Below are 22898 nucleotides of genomic sequence, written 5' to 3'. Positions count from 1 at the left end.
AGATACACCTGTATTATAGGGACCTTCGGGTTGCTGGCTTCTTTTTTTCCCAGACTGCCTTCTGGGGGAGGGTTCTGCCATGCTGTTACTCAGGCAACCCTGTTTGGGCAGAGTTGCCCTGCCCCCTGTGGTGGGGGATGGTCTCAGTGAAAATCAGTTTTTTGGGATAACAGTAGAACAGATCAACAAAACTAGGAGCTGGTTCTTTGAAAGAATTAACAAGATTGATAAACCCCTGGCCAGACTGATCAAAAAGAAAAGAGAAATGACCCAAATCAACAAAATCATGAATGAAAGAGGAGAGATCACAACCAACACCAAAGAAATCCAAACAATTATAAGAACATATTATGAGCAACTATATGCCAGCAAATTAGATAACCTGGAAGAAATGGGTGCATTCCTAGAGATGTATCAACCACCAAAATTGAACCAGGAAGAAATAGAAAACCTGAACAGACCTATAACCACTAAGGAAATTGAAACAGTCATCAAAAATCTCCCAAGAAACAAAAGCCCAGGGCCAGATGGCTTCCCAGGGGAATTCTATCAGACATTCCAAGAAGAATTAATACCTATTCTTCTGAAACTGTTCCAAAAAATAGAAATGGAAGGGAAACTTCCAAACTCATTTTATGAGGCCAGCATTACCTTGATCCCAAAACCAGACAAAGACCCCATCAAAAAGGAGAATTACAGACCAATATCCCTGATGAACATGGATGCAAAAATTCTCACCAAAATACTAGCCAATAGGATCCAACAGTACATTAAAAGGATTATTCACCATGACCAAGTGGGATTTATTCCTGGGCTGCAAGGCTGGTTCAACATCTGCAAATCAATCAACGTGATACAATACATTAACAAAAGAAAGAGCAAGAATCATATGATCCTCTCAATAGATGCAGAAAAAGCATTTGACAAAGTACAACATCCTTTCTTGATCAAAACTCTTCAGAGTATAGGGATAGAGGGTACATACCTCAATATCATAAAAGCCATCTATGAAAAACCTACAGCGAATATCATTCTCAATGGGGAAAGGCTGAGAGCTTTTCCCCTAAGGTCAGGAACGCGGCAGGGATGTCCACTCTCACCACTGCTATTCAACATAGTATTAGAAGTCCTAGCCACAGCAATCAGACAACAAAAAGAAATCAAAGGCATCCAAATCGGCAAAGAGGAAGTCAAACTCTCACTCTTTGCAGATGATATGATACTGTATGTGGAAAACCCAAAAGACTCCACCCCAAAAGTGCTAGAACTCATACAGGAATTCAGTCAAGTAGCAGGATATAAAATCAATGCACAGAAATCAGTGGCATTCCTATACACTAACAACAAGACAGAAGAGAGACAAATCAAGGAGTCTATCCCATTTACAATTGCACCCAAAACCATTAGATACCTAGGAATAAATCTAACCAAAGAGGCAAAGGATCTGTACTCAGAAAACTATAAAATACTCATGAAAGAAATTGAAGAAGACACAAAGAAATGGAAAAACGTTCCATGCTCATGGATTGGGAGAATCAACATTGTGAAGATGTCAATGCTACCTAGAGCAATCTACACATTCAATGCAATCCCCATCAAAATACCATCCACTTTTTTCAAAGAAATGGAACAAATAATCCTAAAATTTGTATGGAACCAGAAGAGACCCAGAATAGCCAGAGGAATACTGAAAAAGAAAAGCAAAGCTGGCGGCATCACAATTCCGGACTTCCAGCTCTATTACAAAGCTGTCATCATCAAGACAGTATGGTACTGGCACAAAAACAGACACATAGATCAATGGAACAGAATCGAGAGCCCAGAAATGGACCCTCAACTCTATGGTCAACTTATTTTTGACAAAGCAGGAAAGAATGTTCAATGGCAAAAAGACAGTCTCTTCAACAAATGGTGTTGGGAAAATTGGACAGCCACATGCAGAAGAATGAAACTGGACCATTTCCTTACACCACACACAAAAATAGACTCCAAATGGTTGAAAGACCTAAACGTGAGACAGGAGTCCATCCAAATCCTAAAGGAGAACACAGGTAGCAACCTTTTCAACCTTAGCCGCAGCAACTTCTTCCTAGAAACATCGCCAAAGGCACGGGAAGCCAGGGCAAAAATGAACTATTGGGATTTCATCAAGATAAAAAGCTTTTGCACAGCAAAAGAAACAGTCCACAAAACCAAAAGACAACCGACAGAATGGGAGAAAATATTTGCAAACGACATATCAGATAAAGGGCTAGTATCCAAAATCTATAAAGAACTTATCAAACTCAACACCCAAAGAACAAATAATCCAATCAAGAAATGGGCAGAAGACATGAACAGACATTTCTCCAAAGAAGACATCCAAATGGCCAACAGGCACATGAAAAAGTGCTCAACATCGCTCGGCATCAGGGAAATCCAAATCAAAACCTCAATGAGATACCACCTCACACCCGTCAGAATGGCTAAAATTAACAAGTCAGGGAACGACAGATGTTGGCGGGGATGTGGAGAAAGGGGAACCCTCCTACACTGTTGGTGGGAATGCAAGCTGGTGCAACCACTCTGGAAAACAGTATGGAGGTTCCTCAAACAGTTGAAATTAGAGCTACCGTTCGATCCAGCAATTGCACTACTGGGTATTTACCACAAAGATACAAATGTAGGGACCCGAAGGGATACGTGTACCCCAATGTTTATAGCAGCAATGTCCACAATAGCCAAAGTGTGGAAAGAGCCAAGATGCCCATCGACAGATGAATGGATAAAGAAGAAGTGGTATATATACACAATGGAATATTATGCAGCCATCAAAAGGAATGAGATCTTGCCATTTGCAACGACGTGGATGGAACTGGAGGGTGTTATGCTGAGTGAAATAAGTCAATCAGAGAAAGACATGTATCACATGACCTCACTGATATGAGGAATTCTTAATCTCAGGAAACAAACTGAGTGTTACTGGAGTGGTTGGGGGTGGGAGGGATGGGGTTTCTGGGTGATAGACATTGGGGAGGCTATGTGCTATGGTGAGCGCTGTGAATTGTGCAAGACTGTTGAATCACAGATCTGTACTTCTGAAGCAAATAACGCAACATATTTTAAGAAAAAAAAAAGAAGAAGATAACAGGAGAGGAAGTAAAGGGGAGTATGTCAGAGGGGGAGACGAACCATGAGAGATGATGGACTCTGAAAAACAAACTGAGGGTTCTAGAGGGGAGAGGGGTAGGGGGAATGGGTTAGCCTGGTGATGGGTATTGAGGAGGGCACGTTCTGCATGGAGCACTGGGTGTTATGAACAAACAATGAATCATGGAACACTGCACCAAAAAACTAATGATGTAATATATGGTGATTAACATAACAATAAAAAATTTTAAAAAATCAGTTTTTGGGGGCTTTTGTTGTCTGGTGGCTTTCCCTGGTGGACTTTCTCATCTCTTCTGAGAGTCAGAGCAGAAGAGACCCTTTCCAATCCTCTGCCTCAGAGCAGAGAGATCGCAGTCTTTTCTTCAGTGAACTCTCCAGGCCACACTATCTCCGTTTCTGTCTGTGCTGCTATAAACTGCAGCGTCCTGGGTTGTGCACCCCTCAGCAGTGCTCACAGTCCTTGCCTTCATGTCAGGGGCATGTCTCTGCCCTTTGTGCTTGTAAAACCGCCAGCCACCTACAGTTTGCATGCGTGGCCCCGCCACTCCAGTTTCCATCTAAAGTCCTTTCCCCCGTGCTACCGTCTCCAGCGTGGGAGGCTATCGCTCACTGGTGGTGTAGGATCCCCATGGCCAGGCTCCCTCCTGCTGCCATTTATCCTCCAATATCTGCTCTTGGAATCAGGGCTCCCCGTTTCATACCTCAAAGCCAACCACCTGCGCTCTTCTGTTTGTAGAGATCCAGATCTATCTTCTTACATCTCAGGCTGATTTTGTGGGTGTTCAGAGTGGTCTGGTAGATATCTACCTCAATTCCGGGGACTGGTTGGAAGAGGGTCCCCTACTCCCCCACCATCTTTTCCCCCTGCTCTCATGTGTTCTTTAAATTTAGAATAAGACAAGTTCTGTCACAAAATTGTTCTAAAATTATGTTCAATGTAACACATTGCTTTGCTTTCTAGAACAGATATTTGACATATAGTGCTTCAGTAGGCACAAGCATAAGCTGATCATAAAGAATGGCATCATCAGACAGTGAATGAGTAAAATAAAGGCAGAGTTATTGCCACTTTCAGTGTTTGACAACCATCTCTGTCTTTGCTCACTACTCACATTTGTTATTACATCTTGGAGGAAGGTCAGGCAGAACGTGATTTTGGAGAGACTGAAGAATATACCTATTACTAGAGAATCACACACAATTGTTACTGTTGGGCAAGTAGCCCTTTTTCTTCCTCCTGGTCATGTCCCTTCACAACACCCATTTGGTTATTCTCCAGTCATTCACTGGACACCACCATGAACCCAATACAGTGTCTGGCATCAAGAAATGCGAAGGTAAGAATAATTCATTTTCTCCTAGTATGGAGCTTGCAGACTAGGTAAAGGAGACAGGATTTACATATAAAATTGATAAATGACAAGTCAATAAATTGTTATCTTGGAAGTAATGTATTCCACATAGACTCATTGAAAATTAACATTGGATTGAACCTCATTTTTAAATTTTTTATTTTACTTAAATGCTATTAGTTAACATATAATGTATCATTAGTTTCAGTGGTAGGGTTCAGTTTTGTTAGTTGCATATAACACCCAGTGCCCATTACATTACTTGTCCTCCTTAATGCCCATCACCCACTTACCCCATCGCCCCACCCATCTTCCCTCCAGCAACCCTCAGTTTGTTTCCTATAGTTAAGAGTCTCTTATGGTTTTTCTCCCTTTATGATTTTGTCTTACTTTATTTTTCCCTCACTTCCCCTATGATCCTCTGCATTGTTTCTTATATTCCACTTATGAGTGAAATAATATGATAATTGTCTTTTTCTGGCTGACTAATTTCATTTAGCATAATACCCTCTATTTCTATCCATGTCATTGCAAATGGTAAGATTTCTTTTTTGGATGGCTGCGTAATATTCCATTATATGTATATAATGTAAATGGTGAATGACTAAATTCTATTCCTGAAACTAATATTACACTATATGTTAACTAACTGGAATTTAAATAAAAACTTGAAAGAAAAATAAAATAAAATAAAATTAAATTAAATAATAACCTTGTCAAAATGTACCATCCATTAAGGTTCTTTAAGAAGATTATTTTAATAGCTACACAATATTTCATCATATGAATGTAGCATAACTTTGTATTAAATATTTGAGTTATTTCCCATTTTTGTTGATTGTATATGACTGTAATAAAATTTTTTCTACAAAAGAAAGAAAGAAAAGAAAGAAAGAAAAAGAAAGAAAGAAAGAAAGAAAGAAAGAAAGAAAGAAAGAAAGAAAGAAAGAAAGAAAGAAAGAAAGAAAAAGAAAAATTGCATATGATGTAGAAGAATTCTTAGCCATATGGTATATACATATATACCACATCTTCTTTATCCATTCATCTGTTGGACATCTGGGCTCTTTCCACAGTTTGGCTATTGTGGACATTGCTGCTATAAACATTGGGGTGCAGGTGTCACTTTGGATCACTACATTTGTGTCCTCTGGGTACCCAGTAGTGCAATTCCTGGGTCATAGGGTAGCTCTATTTTAATTTTTTGAGGAACGTCCATACTGTTTTCCAGAGTGGCTGTACCAGCTTGCATTCCCACAAACAGTGTAAGAGGGTTCCCCTTTCCCCATCTCTTTGCTAACATTTGTTGTTTTCTGACTTGTTAATTTTAGCCATTCTGAGTGGTGTGTGGTGGTATCTCATTGTGGTTGTGAGTTGTATTTCCCTGATGCTAAGTGATGCAGAGTGTTTTTTTCATGTGTCTGTTGGCTATTTATATGTCTTCCTTGGAGAAATGTCCATTCATGTTTTCTGCCCATTTCTTGTTTGGATTTTTTGTTTTTTGGGTGTTGAGTTTGATAAGTTCTTTATAGATTTTGGATACTAGCCCTTTATCTGATAAGACATTGGCAAATATCTTCTCCCGTTCTGTAGTTTGTCTTTTGGTTTGGTTGACTGTTTCCTTTGCTGTGCAAAACCTTTTTATCTTGATTAAGTCCCAATAGTTCATTTTTGCTTTTGTTTTTGTTGCCTATGAAGAAGTGTCTAGGAAGAAGTTGCTGTGGCTAAGGTTAAATAAGTTCCTGCCTGTGGATTTGGATGGAGTCCTGTCTCACATTTAGGTCTTTCACCCATTTTGAGTTTATCTTTGTGTATGGTGTAAGTGAATGGTCCAGTTTCATTCTTCTGCATATGGCGGTCCAATTTTCCCAACACCGTTTGTTGAAGAGACTGTCTTCTTTCCATTGGATATTCTTCCTTGCTTTGTCGAAGATTAGTTGACCGTAGAGTTGAGGGTCCATTTCTGGGTTTTCTATTCGGTTCCAGTGATCTATGTGTCTGTTTCTGTGCCAGTACTATACTGTCTTGATGATTACAGCTTTGTAATATAGCTTGAAGTACAGAATTATGATGCCACCAGCTTTGGTTTTCTTTTTCAACATTCCTCTGGCTATTTGAGGTCTTGTCTGGTTCCATATAAATTTTAGGATTATTTATTCTCTCTGTGAAAAATGTTGATGGTATTTTGACAGGGATTACATTGAAAGTGTAGATTGCTCTGGGTAGCATAGACATTTTAACAATATTTGTTCTTTCAATCCGTGAACATGGAATGTGTTTTCATTTCTTTATGTCTTCCTCAATTTCTTTTGTAAGTGTTCTATAGTTTTCATACTACAGATACTTTACCTCTTTACTTAGATTTATTCTAGGTAACTTATGGTTTTGGTGCAATTGTAAATGGGATTGATTCCTTAATTTTTTTCTTCCTTCTCATTGTTAGTGTATAGAAATGCAACAGATTTATATGCATTGGTTTTATATCCTGCAACTTTGCTGAATTCCTTTATGAGATCTAGCAATTTTTGGGTTTTCCACATAGAGTATCATGCCATCTGCTAAGAGTAAGGGTTTGACTTCTTCTTTGCCAATTTGGATGCCTTTTATTTCTTTTTATTGTCTGATTGCTGAGGCTAGGACTTCCAATACTATGCTGACCAACAGTGGTGTGAGTAGACATCCTTGTGTTCCTGACCTTAGGGGAAAAGCTCTCAGTTTTTCCCTATTGAGAATGATATTCACTGTGGACTCTTTATAGATAGCTTTTATGATTTTGATTTATGTTCCCCCTCTCCCTACTCTTTGAAGAGTTTTAATCAAGAAAGGATGCTGTATTTTGTCAAATGCTTTTTCTGCATCTATTGAGAAGATCATATGGTTCTTGTCCTTTCTTTTATTAATATGATATATCACATTGATTGATTTGTGGATGTTGAACCACCCTTGTAGCCCAGGAATAAATCCCACGTGGTCATGGTGAATAATCCTTTTTTTGTACAGTTGGAGCCTATTGGCTAGTGTCTTGGTGACAATTTTGACATCCATGTTCATCATAGATATTGGTCTGCAATTCTCCTTTTTGTGGCATCTTTGTCTGGCTTTGGTATCAAGGTAGTGTTAGCCTCGTATAATGAGTTTGAAAGTTTTCTTTCCATTTATATTTTTTGAAACAGCTTTAGAAGAATGGGTATTATTTCTTCTTTAAATGTTTGGTAGAGTTCCCTGAACGTCATTTTTTAAAGACAATATTTTTAGAGTAGATTTAGCTTTACAATAAAATTAAGATGAAAGTGAATAGATTTCCTTTATATCTCATACTTATCCATATGCATAGCCTTTCCTATTATCAATATCATTTAACAGAATGGTATATTTATCACCAATGATGAACTACATTGATACATCATTATCACCCAAAGTCCATAGTTTACTTTTGGGTTCACTCTTGGTTTTGTATATTTTATGAGTTTGGCAAATACATAATGACATATATCCATCATTATAATACATACAGAGTGTTTTCATTGCCTCCAAAATGCTGTGCTCTATTTATCTCCCCACACACACCCATCCCTGGCAACCATTGATCATTTTATTTTTTCCATTGCTTTATGATTTCCAAAATGCCATTTAATTGGAATCATACTGTATATAGCTTTCTCAGATTGGCTTCTTTCACTTTGTAATATGCATTTAAGGTTTCTTCATGTCTTTTCATGACATGCTGGATCATTTATTTTTAGCACTGAATAATATTCTATTGTTTACATATACCATATTTTACTTATCTATTCACCTACAAAGGACATCTTGTTTGCTTCCTTAAAACTCATTTTAAAGACAAGAAAATTGATTCCGAGAGGTCAAGTGACTCAGATAGGCTTATAACCAGCTATAGGTAAACCGAGTTTTAATATCTAGCCTTTCTGATCTCATACAGTATTCTTTACATCATTATTTGGGCTAGACAAGCACTATCCTTGCAGTTTTCTCAGGTCTTTCTTGATGTTATAATTTACACTTTTGATTATCATAAATATACTAATCATCTTAAAAATGCAGATTTTTTTAACAACCAACATTTCTATATGTTTTGCTGGATTTTTCAGTCTTTAAGTCATATCTAAGTGTTTAGAATGCAAAATGTCATAATGTTGAAAAAAAATCACAGGATCATTGTAGTAGCTTTCTGTGGCAATGTAGCATAGCAGTATTGTATAACTACTATTCAGAAGAGTGGAGAATTGATTGTACACGTCATTCTCTGGCATTTATATGGCATATCTGAGGGAAGACCAGGTACTTAAAAGTCACAAATGGCAGTGATCTTCAGGAAGTCAATTATGTTTTAGGAACGTGATTTGTTATTGAAGTTTAATATTCTTCGAATGGCAGTTTGATACCTTTTGAACAAACACAGAATACATTTGAATTTTCATTAGCTGCTACAAAGAAGTTAGCACTAGAGATTAAATTTAGGCCAAAATAGATTTTAATTTGAGGCTAATTTCCCATTTATTCTATTTCTAAAGAAAAATGAATAGGAAGTTCCCCTCCTGAATTTTCCATCTAAAAAAAAAAAATGTATTCATTTGCTCTAATTTTGAAGTGTGTTGCTGGTTTTCCACACAGGGAGAAACAACTTTCCAAACAGCAGCAAGGATACAAGTCTTATAGCTACAGTGGCCAAACAAACCATGTAGAGAGAATGAACCTCCATAGAAATAACCACTTTTTAAAATTAATATCCTAGGGGCACCTGGGTGGCTCAGTCGTTAAATGTCTGCCTTCGGCTCAGGTCATGATCCCAAGGTCCTGGGATCAAGTCCCACATAAGGCTCTCTGCTCAGCGGGAAGCCTGCTTCTCTCTCTCCCACGCCCCCTGCTTGTGTTCCCTCTCTCGCTGTGTCTCTCTCTGTTAAATAAATAAAATCTTAAAAAAATAAAAAATAAAATTAATATCCTAAGTGAAAATGCTTAAAGTATATCTTCCTAAACATCTTCTGATTTTCTCAAATGCATATTTCAAAATACATTTAGTGATTTGAATTTCCTTATCAATCTGGAAACTATCTTAAGGTAAACTTGGTTTTTGTTATATATTTGAACTTGGCCAGGTTTTTCTATCAATGCTGTTAATGTTAATTTACTCTATTCCTCTCTTTTCTATGTTTTGGTATTAACTGCTGCAGAGCCAAACCAAATTGTCCAAAATTAGGCTGCACTTCTGTCAATTACTGTTATTGTTGATTTGCAAATCAAAAGTGAATTGACAACGTATGAGTATTCTTTTCAACTTTCTTTTGTGAATGTAACTCTCTTCTGTGACTGTTTTTATAAATTAAACTTACAGTGAAGATGTTATATATCTTATTGCATATGTCCTTGTTGACTCTGTTGTTATAGTCAAACACATTTCAAAATGTGAGGGGCCAAGTCAGAGAGATGAACTGCAGGGAAATCTGAGAGAGGAGGCCTCACCACACTGAAAAATTGTAGAGGCCCAAATGCTGTGTCTCCACCAGCTTCCCCTCCATTCTCCCCACCAGCACACATCTGATTCCGCCCCTCCCATGCTTGAAGCCCATCCAAGCTTTCCCTCCGAGCTCAGAGCCAAACTGACCTGGTCCTCAGCCTGGCCTACAGGCTGCACACGCCCCTCCAGTGAGCGCTTCCTGCCTGAGAGCCTTCATAAGTCAGGCCCCCCTGGGTCACTTTTCTTGACTCTCCCTCTCTCTGTCTCAGAGGTCCCCCTAATTCAATGTGTGTTTCCCATCATGTTCTCAGGGAGCATCCTGTTTCTTCCCTTCCATCACTGTTGTATCATTTTAAATTATATACTTCATTTGTGTGGTTAAAAATATGTAAATTAACTTTGCTTAACATGTTTGAACTGAAACTTAAATACTTTATTTAAGCAACTACGGAAGAAAAATAGGCACAAATTTGGTAGTATACTAGAAACTAATAGTCTCTTCTTTTTTATAACTTTGTTATCAGTTTTTGATCGTAGGAGATTAGTGACTTGAACAAATATGTTCTTTTTTGTGGTAACAAAATATACATAGCATAAAATTTACCATTTTAGACCATTTTAGTATACAGTTCAGTAGTATTAGGTACATTCACATCATCATGCAATCATCACCTAAAATATGGAATGCTTTACAAATTTGCATTTTTATCCTTATCCAGGGGTCATGGTAATTTTCTCTGTATTGTTTTAATTTTAGCGTATGTGTTAATGAAGCAAAAATCCATATATGTATATACATGTATTTGTTACCTTTTTTGGCTAAATTGTCTCTTTTTTTATTATGATTATGTTATGTTAATTACCATACATTACATCATTCGTTTTTAATGTAGTGTTCCATGATTCATTATTTGCATATAATACCCAGTGCTCCATGCAGAACGTGCCCTCTTTAATACCCATCACCAGGCTAACCCAGCCTCCCACACCCCTCCCGTCTAGAACCCTCAGTTTGTTTTTCAGAGTCCATAGTCTCTCATGGTTCATCTCCCCCTCCAATTTCCCCCCCTTCATTCTTGCCCTCCTGCTATCTTCTTCTTCTTCTTCTTTTCTTAACATTATCATGTATTATTTGTTTCAGAGGTACAGATCTGTGATCCAACAGTCTTGCACAATTCACAGCACTCACCATAGCACATACCCTCCCCAATGTCTATCACCCAGGCACCCCATCCCTCCCACTCCAGCAACTTTCAGTTTGTTTCCTGAGATTAAGAATTCCTCACGTGAAGTCATATGTTACATGTCTTTCTCTGATTGACTTATTTCGCTCAGCATAACACTCTCCAGTTCCATCCACGTTGTTGCAAATGGCAAGATTTCATTCCTTTTGATGGCTGCCTAATATTCCATTGTGTATATATATATACACCACAACTTCTTTATTCATTCATCTGTTGATGGACATCTTGGCTCTTTCCACAATTTGGCTATTGTGGACATTGCTACTATAAACATTGGGGTGCACGTACCCTTCCAGATCCCTACATTTGTATCTTTGGTGTAAATACCCCGTAGTACAATTGCTGGATCCTATGGTAGCTCTATTTTCAACTTTTTGAAGAACCTCCATACTGTTTTCCAGATTGACCGCACCAGCTTGCATTGCCACCAACAGTGTAGGAGGGTTCTCTTTTTTCCGCATCCCTGCCAACATCTGTTGTTTCCTGACTTGTTAATTTTAGCCATTCTGATGGGTGTGAGGTGATATCTCATTGAGGTTTTCATTTGGATTTCCCTGATGCTGAGCGATGTGGAGCACTTTTTCATGTGTCTGTTGGCCATTTGGATGTCTTCTTTGGAAAAATGTCTGTTCATGTCTTCTGTATTTGTTACTTTTTTAAAAATTCTAATTCCAGTATAATTATATACAGTGTTATATTAATTTCAGGTGCACAGTATAATGATTCAACCGTTCTATGCATTAGTCAGTCCTCATCATAAGTGTACTCTTAATCACTTCACGTATTTCACCCACCCATCCCCCCCACCTCCCCTCTAGCAACTACCAGTTTCTTTTCTATTTTTAGCAGTCTGGGGTTTTTGTTTGTTTCTTTGTTCAGTTATTTTGTTTCTTAAATTGTACATATAAATTAAATCATATGGTATTTTTCTTTCTCTGACTGACTTATTTGGCTTAACATTGTATCCTCTAGATCCATCCATGTTGTTGCAAATGGCAAGATTTCATTTTTTATGGCTTATTAGTATTCTGTTATATATATACACCATTTTTTTTATTCATTCATATATGGATGGACACTTGGGTTCTTCCATATCTTGGCTATTGTAAATGATGCTACAATAAACATAAGGGTGCATATATCTTTTCAAATTAGTGTTTACATATTATTTAGGTAAATACCCAGTAGTGGAAACACTGGATCACATGTTAATTCTCTTTTTAGTGTTTTGAGGAATGTCTACACTGTTTTCCAGTGTGGCTGCATCATCCTGCATTCCCACAAACAGTGCATGAGGGTGTCTTTTTCTCTACAGGCTTGAAAACACTTGTTATTTCTTTTTATTTATTTATTTAAGTTTTTATTTAAATTCTAGTTAGTTAGCATACAGTGTAATATTAGTTTCAGGTGTACAATATAGTGATTCAACACTTCCATATAACACCTGGTGTTATTTCTTGTATTTTTGATTTTAGCCATTCTGACAGATATGATGTGATACCTCATTGTGGTTTTGATCTGTATTTCCCTGATGATGAGTGATGTCAAGCATCTTTTCATGTGTCTATTGGCCATCTGTATGTCCTCTATGAAAAATGTCTACTCATGTATAATGCCCAATTTTTAATTGGATTGTTTGTGGTTTGTTGGTGTTCAGTGTTATAAGTTCATTATATATTTTGGATCTTAACCTCTTATTGGATATGTCATTTGCAAGTGTCTTCTCCCAATTGGAGGGTTGTCTTTTTGTTTTATTGATTGTTTCCTTTGCTGTACATTTTTTTTTCTTTTTGGTATATCCCAGTAACTTCGTTTTGCTTTTCTTTCATTTGCCAAAGTAGATATATTCTAGGGAAAATGTGTCTATGGCTGATGTCAAAGAGATTACTGGTGAGGTTTTCTACTAAGAATTTCATGGTTTCGTGTCTCACATTTATATCTTTAATCAATTTTGAGTTGATTTTTGTATACGGTATAAGAAAGTGGTCCAGTTTCATTCTTTTGCATGTGGCTGTCCTGTTTTCCCAACACAGTTTGTTGAAGAGACTGTCATTTTTTTTTGCATATTCTTATTTCTTTTTTCATAGATTGACAGTATAAGCATGAATTTATTTCTGGGGTCTCTGTTCTGTTCCATTGATCTATATGTGTATTTTTGTGCTAGGACCATAATATTTGATGACAACAGCTTTGTAGCGTATCTTAAGATCTGGAATTGTGATACCTCAAGTTTCATTTTCTTTTTCAAGATTGCTTTGGCTATTTGGGGCCTTTTGTGGTTTCATACAAATTTTAGGATTGTTTGCTCTTGTTCTCTCAGAAATGTTGTTGGATTTTGATAAAGAATGCATTAAATCTTTGGATCACTTTTTTTTCCCCCTTTGGATCACTTTAGATAGTAAGGATATTTTAACAGTCTTGGTTCTCCCAATTGATGAACGTGGAATTTCTTTCATTTCTTTGTGTCATCTTCAATTTCTTCCAACAAAGTTTTATATTTTTCAGATATAGCTCTTTCACTTCCCTTGGTAAGTTTTTCCTAGGTATTATAATCTTTTTGGTGCAATTGTAAATAGAATTGTTTTCTTACTTTCTCTTTCTGCTGCTTCATTATTATTGTAAGAAATGAAACAGATTTCTGTACATTGATTTTATATCTAGTGAGTTAATTGAATTCATTTATCACTTCTATGGTATTTTGATGGAGGCTTTTGGGTTTACAACATACAATAAGTATCATGTTATCTACAAATAGTGACAATATAGTTTTTTTCTTACTAAGTTGAATGCCTTTTATTTATTTTTCTTGTCTAATTCCTGTGGCTAGTACTTCCAGTAACTGTTGAACAATAGTGGTGAGAGTGGACATCTTTCCTGATCTTGGGGGAAAAGCTCTCAGTTTTTCACTATCGAGTATGATGTTAGCTACGAGTTTTTCATATATGGCCTTTATTATGTTGAGGAATGTTCCCTCTAAGCCTACTTTGGTGAAGGTTTTTATCATGAATGGATGTTGTACTTATGCTTTTTCTTCATCAGTTAAAATGATCATGGGGGAATTAAGATGAAGACAGATTAGGAGGACCCTAGGTTCATTTCATCCTTGGAGCACAACTAAATAACTATCAAATCATTCTAAATATCACAGAAATCAACCTGAAGACTGACAGAACAAACTCCACAACAAAAAGGAGAGAAGAAGCCACATCAAATAAGTTAAGAAGTGTGGTAATGTGGTTTAAGGGATAAACAGATCACAGGTGCTACAGTGTGGCAGAAGCCATGGTTGCAGAGAAGGGTGAGCAATAAAGGAGCACACAGGGGAACACACAAGGAGAATATTTCCTCGAAGCCATTGGCTGGGGAAATGAGAGGGACTGATATTTTGAGTTCTTGCAACCACAACAAAATAGTTGGCTTGGCTGAGATAGAGCCCTGAGGGCACTGCCTTACTCCTGGAGACAAAGCAGACACACAACCCAGGGGCAGACAGCATGGAAACAGAGATCTGAAGAATGCCTGGGGCACACATTATTTGCTCTTCTTTGAGTGCTTCCCTGGTGATTCCCTGAGAGGAGCTTCTCTGGGGACAAAGGAGATGACTCCTGCCATTTCCCTCCCCCATCCTCAGCGTAAACAAGAGCCACCTGCTGGAAGCAGCTCAGCACTGACACTGGCTGCCTAACCTGCTTACAGCAAGTCCCACCCTTCTGTGCTCTGGTGTAATTACCCTTCTTGGTCAAGCTTGCATCAACCCCAGCACAGTAGTCCCCTCCTCCAGAAGACCAGAACAAGCCTCCACCCACACTATGTCTGTAAAGCCTGGAGTTTTAAAAGACAGCAGTCTTGTCTGGAATAGAAGACAGAGGGCACTGTGCTACTCCTGGCAAGGGGGCAGTCAAACAACACAGAGACATATAGTGTAGAAACAGAGATCTGAAAGATAACTGGGACACACAGGGAGGAGATTATTCACTCTTCTCAGAGTGCAACTTGAGAGGCAGCATGCAGGGAGATGCTTCTCTGGGGGAGCTGGCTGGTGCCACTTCCCTTCCCCAACCATCAGCATAAACAAAGAACCATCTTCCAGAACCAACACAGCACCCACACTGGTTGCCTTACTTGCTTACACCAAGTCCCACACTCCTGTGCTCTGGCTGGACTGCTTTTCTCAGTCAAACTTGCCTCAGTACCAGTGCAGTGGACCTCTACACAGAAACTGCTGTCCACACCACATCTCCTGACCAGATATTTCTGTAGGGATTCAGTTCTAGTGAAAGTAGTTTTAGTTCTTATTTCACAACTTGACTAGAGCTCACCTAGTTGAAACTAACCACATTCTGGCCAAGGACCAAACACTGCACACTGCAGGCAAGGAGAGCCTCTGCAGATAACTGGCCTGAAGAATAGAACAGCCAAAAAACAACAGCAGAGCACACACAACACACAACAGAGACACACTGAAGCTGGAGGCCCTGGACATTATGAAATCTCTTCTTCATAAAGCCATTACTCTCAGGAATGGGAAACATAATGGGTTTTTCTAACACAAAGAAGGCAGACACTTAGACAAAATGCCAAGCAGTCATTCCAAATGAAAGAACAGGAAACGATCTTTAAACCCAAGATCTAAGTTAAACAGATATAAGTAACATGCTTGATGGAGAAATTAAAGCAACAATCATAAGGAAACTCACTGGGATTGAGGAAAGAATGGTAGACTTCAGAGAGGCCCTTACTACAGAGATAAAAGTGTTAAAAATAATAAGTCAGAAATGACAAATGCAATAACAGAGATAGTCAACAAGCTCCATGCAATGAACACAAGGTTGGAAGAAGCAGAAGAATGAATATGTGATGTAGAAGATAAAATAATAGAAAATAATGAAGCTGAACAAAGGAGAGAAAGAATTATGGAATATGAAAATAAATTTAAGGAAATCAGTTACTCCATCAAATCTAATAACATTTGTAATATAGGAGTACCAGAGGAGAAAGTGAGAAAAAAGGGGCAGAAAACTTATTTGAGGAATAATACCTGAAAACGTCCCTAATAAGGGAAGGAAAAAAATATCCAATCCAGGAGGCACACAAAAAAACTCCCATCAAAATAAACAAAAACTGGCCAACACCAAGACATACTGTAATTAAATTTGCAAAATATAGTTATAAAGGAAAAATTCTTAAAAACAAGAAGAAAAAAGAAGTCCTTAACTTACAAGGGAAGACCCATAAGGCTGGCTGCAGATTTCTCAACAGAAATTTGGCAAGGCAGGAGAGAGTGGCATGATATATTCAAAGTGCTGAATGAAAAAAATAAGCAGCCAAGAATACTTTATCCTGGAAGGTAGTAATTCAGAAGAGAAGGAGAGACAAAGAGGGCCCCAGACACATAAAAACTAAAGGAGTTCATGACCACTAAACCAGCCCTGCAGGAAATATTAAAGGGAACTCTGAATGGAAAGGAGAGAACAAAAGTGAGAAAGAAAGGAAAAGAACATAGAAAAATCTCCAGAAACAATGACAAAACAAGTAATAAAATGGGAATAAATACATATCTATTGATAAAAACTCTGAATGTGAACGAAGTAAATGCTCCAAACCAAAGACATAGTGTGTCAGAATGGATAAAAACAACAACAACAACATACATCTATATGCTACTGAGAAAAGACACATTTTACTTTTTATATTTACTAACTTTTTTTCTGATAAGAAAACATTTATTGAGACCCAAGGGCAAGATGGCGGAGGAGTAGGAGACCTAAATTTTGTCTGGTCCCAGGAATTCAGGTAGATAGGGATCAAACCATACTGAACACCTACGAACTCAACAAGAGATCGAAGAAAAGAATAGCAGCAACTCTCTGAACAGAAAAGCGACCACTTTCTGGAAGGTAGGACATGTGGAGAAGTGAATCAGAGGTGATATTCGGGAAGATAAACAGCGGGGGAGGGGGCCTCCGTCAGCCACTACTGGCAAGTGATAAAGCACAGGAGCACAAAATCAGAACTTTTAGAAGTTGGCTTTGCTGAGGGATGTTGCTCCAGTGCCTAAGTGGGGGTGGAACCGTCGCTGGGACAGTGTGGTCTCAGGAACCTTGGGTTCACAGAAAGACCTGGGGTGCCTGAGTGTGGCAGAGCTTCCCGGTGTCAGAGCGGGGAAGCCCATTGCAGAGAGGGAGCCAAGAAGTGGGCTCTCAGCTCAGGTTTGCCATAAACCATGATTTGCGGCACAGTCAGGCCACTGCTCTTCCAGCAGGGACCTAACAAGAGGCAGATCCAGGGAGACTCCCCTTTCTTCCCAGGAGGAGCAGGGTGGGTGTGCACCACAAGAATCTGTTGGGTTTGGAGACTCTGCATGGGGTTGTGTGCTAGAGATAGAAACATTTGATCACAGGCCACATAAGCACGGAGTGTGCCCGGAGACAGAGACTGCTTTTCTCTGGGGGCTCACTGAGGAGTGGAGTCCCAAATTCTCAGCTCCTCTGGGGTGGAGACTGGGAGGCGACCATTTTCACTCTCATCCTCCAAAGCTGTACAGAAAGCTTGCAGGGAACAAAAGCTCCCGGGAGCAAACCCCAGCAGATTACTTAGCCCAGACCGGCAAGGGCGGGGCAATTCTGCCTCTGACAAAGACATTTGAGAACCACAGCAACAGGCCTCTCCCCCAGAAGATCAGCAATAACACCCAGCCAAGACCAAGTTTACCGATCAATGAGAAAGGCAGAACTCCAGCACTAGGGAAATACTGCACATAGAATTCATGGCTTTTTCCCCATGATTCTTCACCCTTTCAAGGTTAATTTTTTTAACTTATTCTTTCTTTTTTTTTGAATTTTTCTTTTTTCCTTTTTCAAACAACATCTTATCAATCCCTTTTTTAAAAAAAACTTTTTATTTTTCATTATGAGAGTCATATTCTATCCCTTCATAGTAGTTAACTTTATATATATATATGTAAGTTCTCTCTTTAAAATTTTGGGATACAGTTTCTTCTAACAGCCCAAAATATACCCTAAATATCTAGTGTGTGGCTTTGTTCTAGTCTCATGCCTGATCACATTCTCTCCTTTTCTTTTTTTTTTAAAAAAACTCTTCTTTCTTTTTCAACCAACTTCTTATAAATTCCTTTCATAAAATCTTCATAATATTCATCTTTACAGTCATATTCCATCCCTTCATTGTATTAACCCTTGTTTTTGTACATATATAAGTTTTTCTTTCCTTAATATTTTGGGATGCCTTTCTTCTAACAGACCAAAATGCACCAAAAATTTAGTGTGTGGCACTGATCTATGCACCAGCTTGATAATATTTGATCATATTCTGTTTTTTGTTTGTTTTATTTTTTGTTTGTTTTTATCTTTTTCTTTTGTCTTTTTTCTTTCTTTTCTCTTTCTTTCCCTTTCTTTTCCCCTGGTTTCAGGACTCTTCTGATTTGTTTAGTGTATATTTTTCTGGGGATGTTGTTACCCTGTTAGCATTTTGTTCTCTCATTCATCTATTCTCTGGACAAAATGACAAGATGGAAAAAATCAATTCAAAAAAAGAACAAGAGGCAGTACAGACTGCCAGGAACCTAATCAATATAGACATAAGTAAGATGTCAGGACTAGAGTTAAGAATGACGATTCTAAAGATACTAACTGGGCTTGAAAAAAGCATGGAAGATATTAGAGGAACCCTTTCTGGAGAAATAAAAGGACTGGCATGATATATTCAGAGCACTAAAGGAGAAAAATATGCAGCCAAGAATACCATATCCAGCTAAGCTGTCATTGAAAATAGAAGGAGAGATAAAAAGGTTCCAGGACAAACAAAAACTAAAGAATTTGCAAACACAAAACCAGCCCTACAAGAAATATTGAATGGGGTCCTCTAAGCAAAGAAAGAGCCTAAAAGTAACAGAGACCAGAAAGGAACACAGACAATATACAGTAAAAGTCACCTTACAGGCAATATAATGGCACTAAATTCATATCTTTCCATAGTTACCTTGAATGTAAATGGGCTAAATGCCCAATCAAAAGACAAACGGTATCAGATTGGATAAAAAAAAACGAGACCCATTGATATGCTGTCTGCAAGAGACTCAATTTAGACCCAAAGACACCCCCAGATTGAAAATGAGAGGGTGAAAAACCATTTACTATGCTAATGGACACCAAAAAAAAAAAAAAGCTGGTGTGGAAATCCTTATATCAGACAACTTACATTTTAAACCAAAGTCTATAACAAGAAGAGAGGAAGAACACTATATCTTACTTAAAGGGTCTATCCAGCAAGAAGTTCTAACAATTGTAAATATCTATGCCCCTAAAATGGGAGCAGCCAGTTATATAAGCCAATTAATAACAAAAGCAAGGAAACACAGCAACAACCATACAATAATAGTGAGGGACTTTAACACCCCCTTCACTGAAATGGACAGATCATCTTAGCAAAAGATTAACGAGGAAATAAAGACTTTCAGTGACACACTGGAACAAATGGACTTCACAGATATATTCAGAACATTCCATCCCAAAGGAACAGAATACATATTCTTCTCTAGTGCCATTGGAACATTCTCCAGGATAGATCACATCCTAGGTCACAAATCAGGTCTCAAGCAGTACCAAAAGTTTGAGATCATTCCCTGCATATTTTAAGACCACAATGCTTTGAAACTAGAAATCAATCACAAGAGGAAAGTCGGAAAGAACTCAAATACCTGGAGGCTAAAGAGCATCTTATTGAAGAATGAATGGATTAACCAGGAAATTTAAAAAAGATTTAAAAATATTCATGGAAAAAAATGAAAATGAAAACACAACTGTTCAATGTCTTTGGGATGCAGCAAAGGCAGTCCTAAGAGCAAAGTATATAGCAACACAAGCCTTTCTCAAGAAACAAGAAAGGTCTCAAATACACAACCTAACTCTACACCTAAAGGAGCTGGAGAAAGAACAGCAAATAAAGCCTAAACCCAGCAGGAGAAGAGAAATAATAAAGATCAGAACAGAAATCAATGAAATAGAAACCAAAGAACAGTAGAACAGATCAACGAAAGTAGGAGCTAGTTCTTTGAAAGAAATAGTAAGATTGATAAACCCCTGGCCAGACTTTTCAAAAAGAAAAGAGAAAGGACCCAAATAAATAAAATCATGAATGAAAGAGGAGAGATCCAAACCAACACCAAAGACATACAAACAATTATAAGGACATATTATGAGCAGCTACATGCCAGGAAATTAGATAATCTGGAAGAAATGGATGCATTTCTAGAGAGTATCAACTACCAAAACTGAACCAGGAAGGAATAGAAAACCTGAACAGACCTATAACCACTATGGTAATTGAATCAGTAATCAAAAATCTCCCAATAAACAATAGCCCAGGGCCAGATGGCTTCCTAGGGGAATTCTACCAAGCATTTAAAGAAGAATTAATACCTATTCTTCTGAAACTGTTCCAAAAAAGAAAAACTTCCAACTCGTTTTATGAGGCCACCATTACCTTGATCCCCAAACCAGAGAAATACCACATCAAAAAGGAGAATTACAGACCAATATCCTTGATGAACATGGATGCAAAAATTCTCACCAAAATACTAGCCAATAGGATCCAACACTACATTAAAAAGATTATTCACCACGGCCAGGTGGGATTTATCCCTGGGCTGCAAGTTTGGTTCAACATCCGCAAATCAATTAATGTGATACAATACATTAATAAAAGAAACAAGAAGCATATGATCCTCTAAATAGATGCAGAAAAAGCATTTGACAAAGTACAGCACCCTTTCTTGATCAAAACTCTTCAGTGTATAGTGATAGAGGGTACATACCTCAATATCATAAAAGCCATCTATGAAAAACCCACAGCAAATATCATTCTCAATGGGGAAAAACTGAGAGCTTTCCCCCTAAGGTCAGGAAGGCGACAGGGATGTCCACTATCACCACTGCTATTCAACATAGTACTAGAAGTCCTAGCCTCAGCAATCAGACAACAAAAAGAAATAAAAAGCATCCAAATCGGCAAAGAGGAAGTCAAACTCTCACTCTTTGCAAATGATAGGATACTTTATGAGGAAAACCAATAAGACTCCACCCCAAATCTGCTAGAACTCATACAGGAATTCAGTAAAGTGGCAGCATATAAAATCAATGCATAGAAATCAGTGGCATTCCTATACACCAACAGGAAGTCAGAAGAAAGAGAAATTAAGGAGTCGATACCATTTACAATTGCACCCAAAACCCTAAGATACCTAGAAACAAATCTAACCAAAGAGGCAAATAATCTGTACTCAGAAAACTATAAAATACTCATGAAAAAAAAATGAGGAAGACACAAAAGAAATGGAAAAACGTTCCATGCTCATGGATTGGAAGAAAAATATTGTGAAGATGTCAATGCTACCTAGAGCAATCTACACATTCAATGCAATCCCTATCAAAATACCATCTACTTTTTTTCAAAGTAATGGAACAAATAATCTGAAAACTTGACTGGAACTAGCCAGAGGAATGTTGAGAAAGCAAAGCAAAGCTGGTGGCATCACAATTCCGGACTTCAAGCTCTGCTACAATGCTTTAATCATCAAGACAGTATGATTCTGGCCCAAAAACAGACACATAGATCAATGGAACAGAATAGAGAGCCCAGAAATGGACCCTCAAATTTATGGTCAACTAATCTTCGACAAAGCAGGAAAGAAAGTCCAATGGCAAAAAGACAGTCTCTTCAACAAATTTTGTTGGGAAATTTGGACAGCCACATGCAGAAGAATGAAACTGGACCATTTCCTTATACCACACACAAAAATAGACTCAAAATGGTTGAACGACCTAAATGTGGGAGAGGAGTCCATCCACATCCTAAAGGAGAACACAGGCAGCAACCTCTTTGACCTCAGCTCCACTAACTTCTTCCTAGAACATCGCCAAAGGCAAGAGAAGCAAGGGCACAATGAACCATTGGGACTTCATCAAGATAAAAAGCTTTTGCACAGCAGAAGAAACAGTCAACAAAACCAAAAGACAACCAACAGAATGGGAGAAGATATTTGCAAATGACATATCAGATAAAGGGCTAGTATGCAAAATCTATAAAAACTTATTAAACTCAAGACCCAAAGAAAAATAATCCAATCAAAAAATGGGCAGAAGACATGAACATACATTTTTCCAAAGAGGACATGTACATGGCCAATAGACACATGAAAAAATGTTCAACATCGCTCGGCATCAGGGAAATCCAAATCAAAACCTCAATGAGATACCACCTCACACCTGTCAGAGTGGCTAAAATTAAAAAGCCAGGAAACGACAGATTTTGGCGGGGATGTGGAGAAAGGGGAACCGTCCTACACTGTTGGGGGGAATGCAAGCTGGTGCAGCTACTCTGGAAAACTGTATGGAGGTTCATCAAAAAATTGAAAATAGAGATACCATAAGATATAGCAATTGTACTACTGGGTATTTACTGCAAAGACAGAACTCTAGGGACCCAAAGGGGTACGTTTACTCTGATATTTATAGCAGCAATATCCACAATAGCCAAACTGTGGAAAGAGCCAAGATGTCCATCGACAGATGAATGGATAAAGAAGATGTGTTATGTATACACAATGGAATATTATGCAGCCATCAAAAGGAATGAGATCTTGCCATTTGCAATGACATG

The 22898-nt window shown here is 38.0% G+C and overlaps 1 protein-coding gene and 1 non-coding gene across 2 annotated transcripts in view; one reads left to right on the top strand and one right to left on the bottom strand.

The window, feature by feature from the left end:
• The window catches only part of DACH2 (dachshund family transcription factor 2), a 927084-nt gene that overhangs the window by 609558 nt on the left and 294628 nt on the right, over nt 1-22898 (top strand). The window lies entirely within an intron of this gene.
• On the bottom strand, nt 10652-10755 carry LOC113931643. Its single transcript, XR_003522804.1, has one exon. It is a non-coding gene; the product is annotated as a U6 spliceosomal RNA (small nuclear RNA).

This window comes from Zalophus californianus, chromosome X (assembly GCF_009762305.2).
Source record: "Zalophus californianus isolate mZalCal1 chromosome X, mZalCal1.pri.v2, whole genome shotgun sequence".
Lineage (NCBI taxonomy): Eukaryota > Metazoa > Chordata > Mammalia > Carnivora > Otariidae > Zalophus > Zalophus californianus.
Note: the sequence above shows the minus strand (reverse complement) of the source record. Positions and strands in the feature narration are given on the sequence as shown.